General features: G+C 43.3%; 1 long non-coding RNA gene across 2 annotated transcripts in view; it reads right to left on the bottom strand.

The window, feature by feature from the left end:
* Window positions 1-5,484: 5,484 nt before the first annotated feature.
* LOC112543869 (uncharacterized) overlaps window positions 5,485-12,077 on the bottom strand; it is a 113,559-nt gene continuing 106,966 nt past the window's right edge. For both annotated transcript variants that reach the window (XR_012903896.1, XR_012903897.1), the window contains one exon: window positions 5,485-6,157. This is a non-coding gene — a long non-coding RNA (uncharacterized LOC112543869). The remainder of the gene's footprint in view (window positions 6,158-12,077) is intronic.

Genomic DNA, 12,077 nt, shown 5'->3' with positions numbered 1-12,077 from the left:
CCCAGTCCTCCCCATCGGGGGCTCGTGCCCCATTCCTCCCTCACCTCCTTCCACTTACCCCTCCCTAGCCCCCCTTCCTGATGTAAAAAATAAAGGACACGTGTGTTCAAAAATAAACGCTCTTTATTTAACAAAACTGGAGGGGGGGGGGGGAATTAACCTCTGGGGAGACTGGGAAAAGGAGTTGGGAGAAGGGAAGAGAGAGGGTGGGAGAGGAGAGGGGGAAACCTGGGAGGAGGGAGCTGGAAGGGGGAGCCAGGGGAAGAAGGAGGAGGGGAAGTATCAAACTATGGTACGCCATATCTTCAGTACTGTGTACAGATGTGGTCTCCTCACCTCAAAAAAGATATTTTGGCCTTGGAAAGGGTTCAGAAAAGGGCAACTACAATGATTAGTGGTTTGGAACAAGTCCCATATGAAGAGAGGCTAAAAAGACTGGGACTTTTCAGCTTAGAAAAGAGGAGGCTGAGGGGGGATATGATAGAGGTCTATAAAAGCATGAGTGGTGTGGAGAGGGTGCATAAAGAAAAGTTCTTCATTAGTTCCCATAATAGAAGGACTAGAGGACACCAAATGAAATGAATGGACAGCAGGTTTAAAACTAATAAGCGAAAGTTCTTCTTCACACAGCACATAGTCAACCTGTGGAACTCCTTGCCACAGGAGGCTGTAAAGGCTAGAACTATGCCAGACTTTAAAGAGAAGTTAGATAAATTCATGGAGGTTGGGTCCATGGAGTGCTATTAGCCAGGGGGTAGGAATGGTGTCCCTGGCCTCTGTTTGTGGAAGACTGGAGATGGATGGCATGAGACAAATGGCTTGGTCGTTGTCTTCAGTCCATCCCCTTTGGGGTACCTGGTGTTGGCCGCTGTCGGCAGACAGGCTACTGGGCTAGATGGACCTTTGGTCTGACCCAGTATGGCCATTCTTATGTTCTTATGTTCAAAGCTCAAGGCTCAAGGCTGGGGGTCTCACTGGACCAACTTGATTTTCATGCAAACCTACTCCTGGGTTCGCATGTGGCCTTTGCTGGCCAGGCTGGCAACTAGCCTGCCCTAGACAGCCGCATTCCTGTGCCTAGTGCGGAGGTCGTGGACGTTGAAGGCCTCCCCCCAAACCTCAATGAGGTCCATGATCTCCGCACTAGACCAGGTGGGCATCCACCTCTTGCAGCCTCAGGCAGGCTTCTGTGAGCCGCCAGCCTGGTCCTGGGAAGAGGCGGAGGGCTGGGTGGGAACAGATGGCTGGCTCATCTTGTGCCAGGTGCAGGGTATGCTGGCTGGGTGCTGGCAGGCTTGCAACTGGCACAAGCACCGTAGCCAGACCGTGCCCCTTTAAGGGCTCTGGGGCCAGGAGGGGGGCAGAAGAGATTCCCTGGTTGTGTTCAGAGTGGCCACCAGGGCAAGCTGGGAAGGGCTAGCCTCCAACTAGTTTGAATTAAGTGGCTACACAGCCCTTAATTCGAACTACTTAATTCAAACTAGGTGTTAGTCCTCGTAGAATTAAGTTCAAACTAGCAGTTTGTATGTATAGATGCTATGAAAGTTGATTTGAACTAACGGCTGTTAGTTCGAATTAACTTTGTAGTGTAGACATACCCTTAGAGATGAAGCAGAGGAAGAGAACCTTAGTAGTGCTTGGGGACAATAAGAGCTATGGAGTCTGGAGTGAAGAAGAGCACACTAATCAGGCTGAAAGATGACATGGGTGTAAGTAATGGATATATTAAAAAAAAAAGATTTTGGTTAGAGTGTGGAAGGAGAAACTAGAGACAGCTTGAAAGTAGGAATCTGGGTTTTAGGAAACAGGTTCAGGTATAGGAGGCAGATAGCTATAGACCTTAAAACAGGGGCGAGGAACATTTTTTGGAGTGGGAGCCACTGACCCACAGAAAGAATCCGTTGAGGGCCTCACAAAAGTGAGAAGCAAAACAAAAACAAAAACAAACTTCACTAACCTGTCCCTGAACTGAGAAGCAGAAACCCAATTGAGAAGTAGAAGGACACTCCCAAATATTGTCCCCGCACATTCCCCTTGCACACCTAGGGGGGCTCGATCTAGTAGATTTTGTGAGTCTCCCTTAGGATCCAATGTGGAGCCAAAAATGAGGGGTTCATTGTGTGGGAGGAGGCTGCCAGGATGTGGGTTTGGGGTCTGGATGGGAGGTAGAGTGCAGGAGTGGAGAGAAGGTGCAGGTTCTGTGCAGAAGGAGGGGGTGCAGGAGCAGGCTGGGGATTGGAGGTGGAAGTCTTGGTGGGAGGGGACTGTAGGAGAGAAGTGGAAATGGTGGGTCTGGGTGAGAAGGGAGTGCAGGAGTGGGACGAGGGTGGAGGTCTGTGTGGGAGGGGTGCAGGAGCGAGGTGGCAGTGTAAGGTCTGCTTGATGGGGGGTGCTAACTGCTGCAACTCAGCGGGGACATACATGGCTCTGTGTCCACCAGCACGCTTAGGCACTGCTCCCTGCTGCTCCTATTGGCCACGATTATCACCAATCGGAGCAGTGAGGAAAAAGCCCCCAGGCAGCATATTTGTAGCATTGCTGTTTCCCCAGCTGGGAGGAGCAAGAAAGAGAGCAGTACTGTAAAGAGCCCCTTCCTCCCCCCGCACCTGCCACAGGTCTCAGGGTCCACCCCACAGTGGGTAACTGATGCACATCCAGCCTTTGGACCTCATGTTTCCCTCCATTGCCTTAGAGTTTTAGATTCAGGTGTAGAAAAAGAACTTGAAAATACAGGAGGGAGAAGGAGTATATGCTGCTAAGGGGGAGAGCAAAGGGTGATGTTATTTCTGGATAAATCAGTTTTTTGAAAGATCCAGCCACTTCACTAAGGTGAATAATTGGGTTTGTTTGGGTGCTGTGACTTCCTTAGAAAATCTGGCTCTTTGTTTTTATCTCTTCCTACTCTTTCTCCTATTAATGAATTTTGCTGTTCAGTTTAGAGCCCTCAGTTACTATTTATCACTTGCAATTTTTATCTGATTAATCTGGATCAATAATTGAATTTTAAGGTGATTGATTGTGTGTTTTATTCAAAAATTGTCTCCCGGGGTCCTTTTTTTTAAATGCCAAAGCTCCTTATTGAAGTTGTTCTATTTGTAGTGATTATTTGCATGATCGACATGGGTTGGTTTTAATGACCATGTGGAGCTTTATTTCCTGTTAATGACCTGAAGTTTTAGTATAAATTAGTTTTCTCCCCGCCTCAGGGTAATGGCTATTTTTGTCCATGAGGACGGCAGTTGGGTGTTGAAAGATTAGCTGTGTTTTTCATTATGTTAAGTATTGATTTTCTATGCTCTCTTTTCATCTAATATAATAACATTTAGTCTTTATTTTAAAATATCTGGAGGTGTTTTGCATTGAAAAATGTCATCATTTCTTTTGTAATCTGCTGTAGCAGCATGAGGCTATTTGAGCTGCATTTTTGGGCATCCTTGTCTATGAAATACTCAGTGATGAAAGTAAAATTAATGTATTTTCAGTGTAGGGGAGGAGGCACACCACCTAAGTGGTCTGCCCCGCTCCTACCTCCCATGGTCTTACCCTTTCCTTTCCAGCACATATTGCCTGAGGGGTAGAGGGGCTGCGAGCAGTAAAACAGCAGGAGGAGCTCCTGGCCTTCTTCTCCTTTCCCTGCTGCCCTTCCCAGAGGAACAGAACCTCTACCCATCTTCTATGCTTCCATGGAGCTCCATCTCCTCCAGCTCTATACGGGGACTGAGTTAGTGATGCTTCTCCTTTGCACGCTGGGAGGGGCAACAGCACATGGAGAAAAATAACAGAACACCAGCAGCTCCTCTGGTTGCCATCTTACTCCCAGTTGCCCGCCCTGTTCACCTGATAAGCAGCTTCCAGGTGGGCTTAGGGACAGTACCATGTCTTTCCAATATGCCATACCTGCTATAAATGCCATTCTGGTTGCTTTCTTATTGATACACTGTACCTGCCTGTACCACCTTACTCTCAGCTCTGGAAATACATTTCTATAAATATTCATGACTGCCTGCAGTGGATACATTTTGTATTGTTAATTCCATCTGAAGATCTACTTCTGACATTTATTCATCTTAACATTCGGATGACTTTAAATCTCTTAACTTTAACAAAATGCACATACACATGCACATCCTCCCCTGATTTAAATTTTCTTTGCTGCAAATCACTTGTCATAGGGTGGCCCTTGCCTGGGGCATTTTGTTGTGTTATGGGAGCCAGCTTAAACCTGAGTGGTACTATGCAGCAGGCTGAACTGCCAAGAGTGGGGAACTGAGCCCCCCTCCCATAGGACAGGAGCTGCCACTGCGGGGGCAGTGCACAGGGCCAGCTCTCACTGTAAATCTTTCCCTTCAGGGCCACCCAGTCTCAAATCAGGACCTGCCTGGTTTAGCCACTGGAAATGTTGGGAGCATGAATCGAATACATCATGGGAATCTCTCACCATACCCCAGCTCTCTAGTACAGCTCTGGTGTGCCTCAACATGTGTTTCTCCCTTCATGCCTTTAGCCCTCTCCAGCCTTCCAGCTTAAGCTCATTCTGATAGCCATTAAACATCTTCAGCCCACTTCAGCCTTTTCTGGCTTAGGAGTGTAAGCAGGCTAGCCTTTTTACTGGCTCCTAGCTTTCAGACCTTTTTGTCCTCCTAGCATTGGCTCTGGTAAGTCAGCCAGCCAGTTAATCACTGATGATTTCTCTTTCCAGCTTTCTGCTCACTTCTGTTTTCCCCAGATAATTCCTCAAGTCCCTGACTCCCAAGCAGCTCTCTCCTGCTTCTTTTCCTCACAGACTCACTCTTTCACCTCAGGTACCCGCATGTATTTAGCCCAGGTGTCCCTACTCAATTGGAGTGAGGTGATGATTCACAGGTGCATTGGCTCGTCTCTCTTCTTCAAGCACCAGTGTCACCTTGGGACAGACCTAATCTAGTTCTGTTCGAACCAACAGGCTTCTTTCCATCTGGAGTTAAATTTTCACCTAATCACATAAACCTGCTGTTATCCCCTATCTTCCCCTTCACTGTTCCTTCTCTATTATTTTCTTACCAACTGCATTGTATCGTGTCTAAAAGCAAACAGCAGCTCTGTGAGTTTCTCTGCACAGGCCTGCCCTTGTATCTTTGCACAGCCACAGTGGAGTCAGTTACAGCACTAGGGTCCTGGTCCTGCAATTAAAGGTGCACAGAAGGAATGCAGCACTTGCATGGAGCACTGCCGAAATCAAAGGAAAAGCCACTTGGCTCTTAAGATAGCACTTCTTCAGCACTTTTGCTTATAGGCCTGGGTGAATATTGAAGCTTAATTGTAAAAATGAGCAGAACATTTCTGAACCCATATTTGTTTTCTCACTTTCTGGTCTAAAGCTGGTTTAGTTCTTATTTGAGTCAAGGCATTCACCCTCAGTTAATATTAATATATTGTAGGTTCAGGTAGTAATTTTTGTATTCCATTTCAAATGCTTGAAAAAATACATCTAGACTAGTTTTTTAATACTGACTTTCTGAATAGTTACTGGAACACTGTATAGAATCACAATGGATTAGTTGAACATTTCTCCTCAATTATCTTGATTATAGGCACAAAATGTGTGCATTTATGCAAATTTTAAGTACATTCTCTGTATTTATTCATCTTCCATTGCCTGATAGCTTTGAATTTGAAGCTTTTTAAATGCAATACAATACTAGAAGAAAAAGCCTTCTTATCAATTTATGCATTTACTACAGTGACTATCAGACAAGAACTTTCTAGCAATATCTAATAAGGCACTGAAAGAACCCTTTCCTGGTACTCCGCATAGTACAGTCTCCATTCATTATTAACAAGATTTTGACTTGATGTCATGACTTGCATTATACACTTTATCATTCCTATTCTCTGCATGACTTAATGGGCAACATAGTAATTCCATCTCTCCCTTTCAGCAGCTCTTAAACAATCTTAGAGTGTCAGTTCTAGAGTCCTGTATGGATACAAAATTTACATCCGCATCTGCACCTTATCCACAAAAATGAGCTTCAGATATCTGCATTGACATCCACGGATGCAGATACCTGCGATATAAAGAAGATATCTACAGATTTCCAGGGTTCTAGTCTGTTCCCAGTATTCCCAGTATTCATCCACTGCTTTCAAGCCTCTCCATAGTCATCTTCAGGACCTGCTGAAAGTAGAATGAGAGAAAGACTTAGGCCCAATTGTATTTTCAAAATAAATCTAAGATGCCACAACTACTCTGGAAAAGCAAAAATAAATAAATAAATAAATAAAAAGAGACAAGACTGTGATGGTGTTCTACCTGTCTGTTCTTGTTCCTGCAATGCAGTGTATTGGTGCTAATGTGATCTTGCTCACTAAGGGTGTGTTTACTCTTCACCGTAACTCAAAATAAGATATGCAAATTGCGTATCTTATTTTGATGCTATTTCAAAATAGCTTATTTCGTCATTTGGTGCTGTCTACACAGCACCAAATTTTGAAATAAAGCACTATTCTGAAATGTCACTTACTCCTTGCAGAATGAGTTTCACAGGGACATTGGAATAGCGAGCCTGAAATAATGGGCTTTCTGTGAAGACGCGGGATAGCTATTTTGGGATTTGCAGTGTAGCCTAATAGCTCAAATCTTCAATCTCTTTGCATGGGGCCCTTGACACAATGCACACAAATACAGCTGTCCTAAGTCAATGTTTTTAGACTTCAATAAATCAAGAGCAACTTCACTAAACTGAGTAAAATACAGGTCTGGTGACTGAAACTTCTGAGCAATGTGGGGAGGGAGGTTTGGCTCTGGGCCCAAGAAGGGGCAGGGCCTTGGGTGGAAGGCACAAGGCTAGGAGCAGCTAACTCTGTGCTGCCCAGACTGCCAGAACCTTGTGTGGCCCAGCAATTTAAAGGGCCCAGGGTTCCAGCAATGATTTAAAGGGGCCGGAGCCCTTGGCTTTCCTAAATTGTTGGATTTTAAGACAACTTCCCCCACCATTGGAGGCGCTGTTAGACTATGGTCTATTATGCCTAAAATGAATCTGAGGGTCAAAAAACAGGAATGGCTTTTATTCCAAACCTACAGAGAGAAATTTCTAGCATTGAGTTACATGATGGAGGGGAAGGTATTTTTGTATATATTCTTCCAGGACTTCCCACTGCATCTAGTAATGAATCTTCCACTCATTTACTGTGCTCTGCCTATCAGCAAGTAACTCCTTCATTCTTTCTAGTGACTTACTATGAATTAAGGACAGTTTATGCTACAGAAGAGCAATTAAACGCTAACATTTAAATAATAGGATGGGTGAGTTATATCAATATCCTCATGTTAAATGAGGATATTAATATAGTAGGCATCACAGAAACTTAGTGGAATAAGTATAATCAATGGGCCACGGAAATATCTGGATGCAAAATTTATAGGAAGGCTAGAACAGGGTCATGCTGTTGGGGGAGTGACACTTTATGTGAAAGAAAGCATAGGAATAAATGAAGTAAAAATCTTAAATGAACCAATCTGTACCATAAAATCTCTTTAGATAATAATTCTATGCTCTAACAATAAGGATAAGGCAGTAACAATATATTACTAGCCACTTGAATAGGATGGTGATAGTCTATGAAATGCTCATGTGAATTACAGAGGCTATTAAAAAAAAACCCTTAATAATAATAGGGTTTTCAACTGTCCCCGCATTGACTGGGTACATGTCACCTAAGGATGGGATGCAGAGAAAAAGTAATCTCATCACCTTAAATGATTGCTTAAATGATAGATCAAGACAACTTATTGGGGAAATGTCAAACATACATGGTTTCTCTAGAGGAAATTCATGCTTCATCAAACTAGTAGAATTTCATGAGGGGTCAACACACATGTGGACAAGAGTGATCCAGTGTACTTAGAGAGTGTACTTAGATTTTTCAGAAAGCCTTTGTCAGAGTCCTTCGCCAAAGGCCCTTAAGCAAAGTAATCCATCCTGGGATAAGAGGGAAGCTCCCCTCATGGGTGTAACTAGTTAAAATATAGGAAACAAAGGGTAGGAATAAATGGTCATTTTTCAGACTGGAGAGTAGAAAATAGTGGCATCCCTCATCGGTCTGTTCTAGGATCCCACTCAACATAGTTATAAATGATCTGGAAAACGGGGTAAACAGGGAGGTGGGAAAATTTACACATGAAACAAAGGTTTCAGAGAGGTAGCCATATCAGTTTGCTTCAGCAAAAACAAAAGACGTGTGTGTCACCTTAAAGACTAACAAATTTATTATGTCATAAGCTTTCATGAGTTGCAGCTCTCTTCATCAGATGCGTGAAGTGAAAGAAAAAAAACAGGGATACAGAGCTGGGAGAGCAACATCAGAGCTAATTCAATCAGGGTGGATGTGGATAAGAATGTGAGAATACATATAGGGGGAAATTACCTATTGTAATGAGAGATGAATAGTCCTGTGGCACCTCAGAGACTAACAAAAATAAATATAGCATCATGAGCTTCTGTGGGCAAAACCCACCAGACCCATTCTGAGGGTGTCAAATTTGCATATGAATTCCAGATCTGCAGTTTCCCATTGCAGTCTGGTTTTGAAGGTTTTTTGCTTGAGAATGGCAACTTTCAAGTCTGTTAAACTGTGTGTCCAGGGAAGTTAAAATGTTGTCCCACTGTTTTTTGTATGTTACCATTTATGATGTCTGATTTTTGTTCATTTATTTTGTTGCATAGAGACAGTCCTGTTTGTCCAATGTACATGGCAGAGGGGCATTGCTGGCACATAATGGCATATATCACATTAGTATATGTGCAGGTAAACAAGCTTTCGATTAAATGGCTAATGTAGTTAGGTTCTATGAGTAGATGTGTAGACAGGAGTTTGTTATAGGTTCCTGGGTTAGTGTTTCTGTTCTGGGGGACATGTTTGGTGGTGAGCATGTGTTTCAGATTAGGGGGATGTCCTTAAACAAGGACTGGCCTGCTTCCCAAGGTCTCTGACAGTGAGGAATCAGCATCTAACACATACCAGAACTTTAAAAGGATTAAAAAAAGAATTAGATATTGTTACGTACCAGCCCTGTGCTCTTGGGAAGCCAGGGAGTGACATTCATGTAAAACCATGCCCCCCTACCGCTAGGCCTCTGCTAGAATCAGACAAAGCAAGGAAAAGGCCAGGGAAGACACACCTAAACTAATTAAGGAAATACCCCTGCCTCATTTGCATTGAAGATAGAACTCATTAGCATTCAGAATGGAGACCAGCTCTTTCAAGGCAGGAACTGCAGTGAACTATGGGATACCGAAAGCAGAGAAGCACTGCCTGATGGGAAATCTCTACTCCAGATGCTAATGAACCCAGGCCTGCTCGCACCCAAATTAATCATTATCAGACAATTCTAGTAACGATCCTAATGACATCCAAAATACTGAAATTGTCTAGTTGCATTGTGAGTTGGTTCAAGGAACATCACCCATAACCAGGGGTGATCAGTTTCTATTGTCTCACTTCTTTCGCTTTGAACTATTGTCCTATCCCTATAAAAACTCCTATCCTTGCCCAAAGAAAAACAGTTCTGATCTCTGGATTTAAACTACATCAGTTCCATTGAGATTTCTTCATCTCCTGTCTGATCATGCTGGGGGCTCTGCTCTGCTTGTCTCCTGCCCTCTGGACCCCCAGCTACCATCACCATCTGGGAACCCCGATCAGTGAACACTCCATGGAGTGGTGAGGTCTTTTTCCCTCCCTCCCTTCCACCAACTACCTATCTCTAAGCCTAGCCTTCTGACTCTGCCCTATGTAAACTGTTATATGGTTAGCTAGCCCTAACATTTGTAATCAGTTCCAATTTAGATTTAATATTGTAACTGTTTTGTGTGTCTGGCTCCCTATATATATAATAAATAACTTCCATTGTTAAGCTGGTTGCTTCTCTCTCTTTCTTTCTCTTTTGCTCACTCTTCCTCAAGGGGTGTTGTTTTGGCTTCCCCATTTGCTCTGCAACAACGCTTCTTGTACCCAAGCTAAAGATCCCTGTAGTGCTTAAAATCCTGTGGGGGTTTGCTCATCGTGTGGTTTACTGGTGAATGATTGTGGTGTGAAAGTGGGGATTATGAGGTGCTGAACCTGGGAGCATATGAGGATGGCAGCTTAAAGTCCTGTTTAATCCAGCCCACTGAGTCCAAGGGCACATGAGGGTGCAGTGTGGCATTGCTGTTAAACCCAACCTGCTGAGCCCAGGGATATATGAGGAGTCAGCTTGTGAGTGCTGATTACCCAGTCCTCTCAGACGTGCTCTGTTAGTGGGTATGAGTGTCTGTGTGTGTTGCTAAGGTGGGAAGAACCCCCTCCTGAGGAACCTAGTTCCTGCAGGAGAGCTCCAGTGGGAGGGGGAATTGGCAGCAGGGAGAATTCAGCTCCATATGCACAAGCAGCACACTGATAGAATTGTTAACCTTCCCCCAGTCCCATAAGAGTAGCCCTAATAAATAAGCATACCACGGAGTATTGGGCAAATCTGGTAACAATATGTTCATTGAGGATAGGTCCTATTAGCCAGGGTGGGGCAGAAATGGTGTCCCTAGGCTCTGTTTGCTAGAATCTGGGAATGAGTGACAGAAGTTGGATCACTTGATGATTACCTGTTCTGTTCATTCCCTCTGGGGTACCTGACATTGGCCACAGTTGGAAGACTGGATACTGGGCTAGGTGGATTTTTGCACTGACCCAGTACGGCCAATTTATATTCTTAAATTACAAAAAAGTCAAAGAAAACAATCTATGGACTAGAAAAGAAAACCAGGGGAAATAAATATGGAAACACACTAAAGAGAATGGGGAAAGGGAACTGGAAAACAGGAGTGGATCACCCCTGCTGCCCTATTTTTTATATTACCCAGGAGGTCTGTATTGACCACTGTTGGAGAAAAGATACTGAGCTAGGTAGACCCTGGATCTGACTCAGTACAGGAAAGGAACAATAAGATGACTATAGGGACTAAATGATAGAGAAAATAATTGAGAACACAAAGGAAAGGAAAGACGACTTATAGTCTGGAGTGATACATTTCATGCCGTGGTAATTTGCTTAATGAAAGATGTGTAAAATGTGTTTCCTAAAACATGTGAAAAATTATCACATTATTAGTATATAGAGGCTACATCTAAACAGGCCAGTCTTGCACAAGAACATGTGGAAATGAGGCGTGGTGATGAATATCACCATGCCTCATTTGCACACTTAATGAGCTGTCATTTTTGTGCAAAACTTCCCTCTTGCACAAGAGCCGTTCTGCCACTTATTTTCAGAACGGCTCTTGCAGTTTTTTGTGCAAGAAGGATCAGTGTAGACTGCTTCTTCTTGTACAAAATCCCCTTGCGCAAAAATGGTGCCTCATTTGCATATGTTCTTGCCCAAGATTGGCCAACATAGCCAGAGTGTTATGGCAGCAAACTATACCCCCCATGGGGACTTCTCCACATGTGTTTTATATTGTATATATATAGATATTTTCTTCTCTATTTGAACATTCTAATATACTTTTGGCACTACAGGTGGGTTACTTTATATTACTCTGTTCTGATTTTTAGTAACCTATTTTTTAAAGGACCAAGCTGCTCCAGGAAAAAAGGGTTGAGTATTAGGAAGGAAGAGCTCTTATCTACCATTATATCAGGAACAGGAGCAAAACAAATATTTACATTGTTCATGTTTGAAGGGAAGTCTCAAAATAGCAAATTTGGATGCCTAAGGGAATTTAAAAAAGAGACTTGAGAAGGAAAAAAATCATTCACTGGGGAAAAAAATCTAAAGAAATGTTAAAAAACAGCAGAGAGATGCATATTCAGCTGAAGAATTAATACAAATCAACATGCTGTAAATGCCACAGTATGATTCAATTTTGGGGAACTAGTTTCTAACTTTTCGGTGAAGGACATTGCTCATGTCCTATCTGATGACTGCAGAAACTCCTACTGATCCCTTCTAATTCATGCAGTGATCTGTCATAACCCGTTTGTCTCTTCCCATTGGCTTTTGTTTTTAACCATGAAGATGAACACCTGCTCTGCCAGTACGAAATGTTCATGTCTTATGAGCTCAT

The sequence above is a fragment of the Pelodiscus sinensis genome, chromosome 5, assembly GCF_049634645.1.
Source record: "Pelodiscus sinensis isolate JC-2024 chromosome 5, ASM4963464v1, whole genome shotgun sequence".
Lineage (NCBI taxonomy): Eukaryota > Metazoa > Chordata > Testudines > Trionychidae > Pelodiscus > Pelodiscus sinensis.
This window is presented reverse-complemented; position numbering and strand designations above follow the sequence as displayed.